The following is a 6,184-nucleotide window of genomic DNA, read 5'->3' as shown; positions in this document are numbered from 1 at the left end:
GATATGATTTAAGAGGTGATATTTGCAATAGAATTTGTGTATGTTTAATAAGAGTTTGCCCCTGGGTTTTAATGGCATTGGAACCATAAAAGTTGTATTTTGATTTTTTTTTAGAGAGAAAAAACTTGGTTTGGAAAAAACAGAAGGCCATTGCCCTCGGAGCAAATATTCAATGGGACTTGCTCCCAGAAAAGTGTGTAAAGCATTGCAGTTTAAGTGCATTATGAGGAACAGTTGAGTGAACTGGGTATGTTTAGTCTGGGAAAGCGGAGACTGAGAGGAGATATGATAGCCATCTTCAAACATCTCAGGGGCTGTCACATGGAAGATGAAGCAAGCTTATTTTCTCTTGCTCTGGAGGGTAGGAACCAAACCAATGGATTCAAGTTACAAGAAAGGAGATTCCAACTAAACATCAGAAAGAACTTCCTGACAGGAAGAGCTATTTGACAGTGGAACAGTCTCCCTTAAGCAGAGGTTGGAAGGCCATCTGTCATGGTTGCTTAGTTGAGATACCTGCCTTGCAGGGGGTTAGACTAGATGACCCTCAGGGTCCCTTCCAGCTCTACAAGCCTATGATTCTATGAGGGGGCAATTATTTTATGCCAAAGAGTATGAAGAGATTTACAATAGTAGAGCATGAAGGGTGAAATAGGAGGATGTGAAAGTAACAAAGCCAAACCCTCTCGGTTGATGTGAATACAGTTAGTGGGAGACAACAAATATAGCTGTACGATGAAACAAAATGCCTAGGGAAGTTGTCTGTGTCCATCACTGGAAGTTAAAAAGTGGATATAAAGACAATGATACTTTAAGTACCCTGTGGTACAGGAAGATGGATCAGATTGCTCCCAACCACCCACACGGATCATTCCCTTTCCAGGCTTGGAAGCTTCAGTTCCACCTCTAAAGCTGTTGCATTCTCAAGAGACTGGGTCAGGAGATTCCACTGGGGATGGCATTTTATCAGAACCTCTGGGAGGTGAACCAGCAAGTGATAAGGAAGTGTTAAAAGTCAACGAGGAGGTGTTGTTGATGAGGACTAAGCTGGGCACATGCTCCCTGCCAGCTGGGGATATTCTGCAGCTCAGTGATACAGTGGTACCTCGAGTTACAGACGCTTCAGGTTACAGACGCTTCAGGTTACAGACTCCGCTAACCCAGAAATAGTACCTCGGGTTAAGAACTTTGCTTCAAGATGAGAACAGAAATCGTGTGGTGGCAGCACGGCAGCAGCGGGAGGCCCCATTAGCTAAAGTGGTACCTCAGGTTAAGAACAGTTTCAGGTTAAGAATGGACCTCCAGAACAAATTAAGTTCTTAACCCAAGGTACCACTGTACTTTGCAAGAGACTTCTCCAGGGAGCAGTTCCAACCTCTCCTTTCTATGGTCTCAGTCCCATTATTATCGTAGGAGAGATGATGGCAGAATAAAGATTTCATGGTAGTTGTTTTCTAGAAGTCAAGCAAACAGGATGTTTTGAAGATTTCTCTGCAGAAGCTTCCTGCCCTGGTGGGGAGAACATAGCTCTTTGGTAGTACAGAGGTACCTCAGGTTACAGACGCTTCAGGTTACAGACTCCGCTAACCCAGAAATAGTACCTCGGGTTAAGAAATTTGCTTCAGGATAAGAACAGAAATCATGCGGCAGTGGTGGGAGGCCCCATTAGCTAAAGTGGTGCTTCAAGTTAAGAACAGTTTCAGGTTAAGCACGGACCTCCAGAATGAATTAAGTTCTTAACCCGAGGTACCACTGTAGTGGACACATGCTGTGCATGCAGAAGATTCCACAGTCAGTCCTTAGCACTAGTTAGGGACATGTTTGTTTGTTTTTATTCTTTCCAGCTCCAGCCCAAGAAAATCTACTTTTTCAGTCTCTGTGTAACAGTTTCCACATGCAAGAAGCCCCATTAGGCCTTCCCATGGATACGAGGGACTCACAGGAATCTCTTTTGAGGTACTTGCACATTTTGCCCCAGAACTTTCCTTCTAGGAGGGCAAGAGATGACGGGTTGGTTTGTTTTTTAATGAAAGCTCAGAGTCCAGGGCACTTGCCATGGCACTCACAGAAAGATCCATGCTAGGAAGCAATGGTTGACTGAAATCCAAGGTTTTGCTCCAACTTCCTGGCATAAGAGGGAGTCAACTGGCTCCAGCTGAAGGCTGGAAGCAGAAGACTACTCTTTTCAGCCAAAAGAATAGAGCTGTTTAGAGCAGCTGTGGGGGATCCTTTGGCCCACCAGATATTGCTGAACTTTAATTCTCATCATCCCTGGCCATTGGCCGTGCTTGTTGGGGCTGGTCGGAGTTACAGTTCAACAGCATCTGCAGGGCCAGAGGTTCCCCACACCTGTTCCATTCAAGCATTCATATTCAACTATTCTTAAATTGTATCCATGGAGGGGCAACAGACCGACCTTTCTGCACTGAGCGGGAAGGACTTGCGCAGGGTTGCAAGCAGTGGAGGCTGTTCCTTTAAGGTGAATGGATCACAGTCTCCCCAACCTCAGTCTGCCCTTAGCCAGCCACTCCCCGCTTGCCTTCTTGCTTGCATCCAGACTATAAGAGTGGCACTGCCTCAGTGTTGCCCTCCTTCTTCAGCAGGAAGGATGGGGACAATGCTAGAATTACTTGGCTCAGCCAGTCACTGGCTGTGGCTCCACCTACCACTGGTCTCCCTGCCTTCTGCTCTACCTGCTTGAGTTGGCACAGGCCCCTGCGATGGTTAAGTGTTTTAAGCTGTTTCAATCCTCCCTGTGGTCAAAGACCTTGCCCAATCAGGATTCCTGACTGTGAAGAGGACTCTTAAATTCCTCCAACCAACCACACTTTCAAGCACCCTTCAGACCTTCCTTCTCAACCTGGAGACAGCTGCCCCTCAACACATACATTGACACAAGGGCAAGCATAACTCAGGATGTTTGGTGGGATGAATAAAAGCTCAACACGTCTTGCTGTCTCCTCAAGAAGGAAAGCAGAAAGAAACATCAAGGTCTGGATGTAACAGGAAGTCAAACTTACAAAAACCGGTGCATTTTCCATGATTCAACCCCTGACATCCTAATTCTGTGAAGCATCCTTTTATTGTGTATTTGGAAGTGATTGACATGCTGCAGCTTTGGGTTATAGATCAATGAGAGCAGAAGATCACCGTGCCAATGTTACAATCCATTGAGCATGAAACAATACTACAGACAGAAAGTGCTTTGCACAAGCTGCCTAATTTGTGCAGATTTCCTGCAGCTTGAAAAGAAGCTGGTCTAGACCGAGTTGCCAAAAACCACTTGGCACAGCTCCTCCCTCCCACCCCCATCAAAAATGACATATGGTCATTTTTGTCCTCAATCCTTCAGGCAGGGTGATGAGAGCAGGATCTGACCAAACAGAAACGCAGCATTTTGTCAAGTCATTTAAATGAATGTTGTTTTTCTTAGCTTTCTACTGGAAACCAAGTAGTTCGCAATGCCCTCTGTAACGGGCTTCTGCAGTCTCATGGAAACATTTTGCTCAGGATAAAATTCATTAGATTTTTCATGTCTGCGTTCTTGCCTTTTTTAGCAGCAGATAATTTCAGCGTGGCAGTGGCATGCATCAAAGCAGTGGCCTGTAGGGCTCGAACATCAACCTTCGCAGGGCGAGGAGAGCAGGGGCCTGTTCTCATGACCCCCACAGCCCTTGAAATCCACATTTCTCAGACAGTGCATGATGCTATCAAAGTGAATCAGCTCAGAGTGAGTGGGGTAGCGGAAGGAAGACCACAGTCCCACCTAGGATTAAGCCTGGCTCAAGATTTGACATATAATCACAAACTAAAAAGGAATGTTTACACCAATAGCTAGCTGTAATGGTTCTAGGGGTTGCTCGTGCGTAAGTCGTCGCCACACCTGGCTGAGTTACCTGGGTGAACCCTATTCTGTCCGGACAGCCACTCACCCGTGGCTGTCTCAGTCGCTGGCAGAATCCGTCAGTGGACGTTTCTTGAACTTCTTCCAGCAAAGAAGCTCTTTGACGCCTAGTCTCTGCCTACTCTCCCTGCGCGGAAGCCTTCTGCGCAGGGAGGGTGTGGGCAGCGGAGGACCCGTGCTCTCCCCGCTGGTCTCCGGTGAGGAGTCATGAAGCCACCTCGCTGATTCCCCCATCTGCCCCCCTTCTCCACTGGTGCTACGCTGATTTCCCTCCCCAAAAGATGGGCTGCTTCTATCCCTCCTGGGACGCTCTCCGTAATCCCTCTGGAGCCCTCCCTCTCCCTCTGGCTCCGATGGCAGTTCCCTGACACTAGTCTAGGCAGAATTTCACTTGCACCATCAAGCTGCGGTTGATCTCAAAATTGGTGCAGCCAGAAGCCATCTTCACATAACTGAGAAGCACAACTGTTGTAAGCTGCTTTGGGAGACAGGTGGTGAAAAGTGGGTTATAACTTTTTATATTATTATTAATAATAATTTTAAAGTTCAGCAGGCTCAGATAATCATGGTGATAGATAGGTACTTCGGGGCAATCTTACTCAGACCGGTTCTAATTGTGTAACCAAATTCCAAGTCAGATGTTACTACTAGAAGTTATGAAAACACTTGGGGATGGGGCAGTGGGGGTGACAAAGCTATTGCCCACCTCATTGTCATTCCCATCACCCTCAGCTTGTGGAGGGCAACTATGCAAAGTGGGGGACCTTTTTTGCTCATAGAACTTCCTTGCATGTTTTAGAACCCTGGTTTCCCAGAAATCCAAATGCATGCATGAATGAACACACAAGGCTCCTTGCTTATCCTCCAGGAATTGAGAGCAGTGGGAGTGATGATGGAGCAGGCAGTAGGGGAAGGCAGAGTGGAACGGCATTCCTCGCTTGATACTCAGTACGTCACATTGCTGCTGCTTACTAGGAGGTAGACAAGTGAGACAGTGGGAATATTGACCCAGCACAAACAGATAATAATAATAATAAAATTTTATTTATATCCCGCCCACCCTGGCCAGAGCCGGGCTCAGGACAGCTAACACCAATAAAATTACAATAAAACATAATTGGGGGGGGGAGGGACAAAACAAAACAAAACAAAAGCCAGTTTATTAAAATACAGGTTAAAACACAATTTAAAATTCAGCCTCATTTTAATGGTAGCCCATAAATCAAAACCATAAGGGGAGGGAAACATAAAGGTCAGACTGAGTCCAAACCAAAGGCCAGGCAGAACAGTTCTGTCTTGCAGGCCCTGCGGAAAGATGTCAAGTCCAGCAGGGCCCTAGTGTCTTGTGACAGAGCGTTCCACCAAGTCGGGGCCAGTACTGAAAAGGCCCTGGCCCTAGTTGAGACCAGTCTAACCACCTTACGGCTTGGGACCTCCAAAGTGTTGTTATTTGTGGACCTTAAGGTCCTCTGTGGGGCATACCAGGAGAGGAGGTCCCATAGGTACGAGGGTCTGAGGCTGTAGGAGCACCAGGCCATGTTTGCACCAGGCCAACCTCACTACTTCCCCTCTGCCTCCCCATAAGGACAGTGATGTAGCCAGCCAGCTGGAGGTCAGGTGAGTGACAGCATGCCACCACACCATCAGCTACTGGGTGGCAAGGCTAGTACATTCCTCTCTACCACTTTACCTGACCCGCTTTGGTAAATGTCTGAAGATAGCCAATATTGTAAATCGCATCACATTCAGCTCAAAATGTCAGAGAGCAAACTACTGTGATCTCTCAGTAGAAGCTGGGACAGAATCAGCTGAAAAAAACTGTAGAGAGAAAAACACGCAGAGGTGATAGTCCCTGAGTTTTATTGCCTCGGGAAAATGAAAGTTATAACTAAACAAATGAAAAACTAACAAACACTACAGATGTTTTAGATAGGCCAGGACTGCCACTTGACTCAGTGTCTGGGCAGGATATTGATTAGAAGGACCATTCTTTATTGCACTCCTATTGTTCAGCAATCACCACCTCCTGCCGTGGGAACCCTGCAACTTGTTATACATTATGCTGTCAACAATGCAAGCATAACATGTCCGTCTTCCATATGGGAACCAAAGATATGCAGAGCTTACAGAAGAGAACTTTTCTGAGATGCCCTTGAAGGTGCCCTTTTCTGAGATGGCTTGAAGGTCAATATATGCACTAACTGACCCCCAGCCCATTTTGCAAGCCCAATATCTCAGCTGAAATATGGTTTAGAATTTAATTATTTGCCTGCATCATTG

This window comes from Podarcis cretensis (genome assembly GCF_951804945.1).
Source record: "Podarcis cretensis genome assembly, chromosome: 4".
Taxonomy (NCBI): Eukaryota; Metazoa; Chordata; class Lepidosauria; order Squamata; family Lacertidae; genus Podarcis; species Podarcis cretensis.
Note: the sequence above shows the minus strand (reverse complement) of the source record.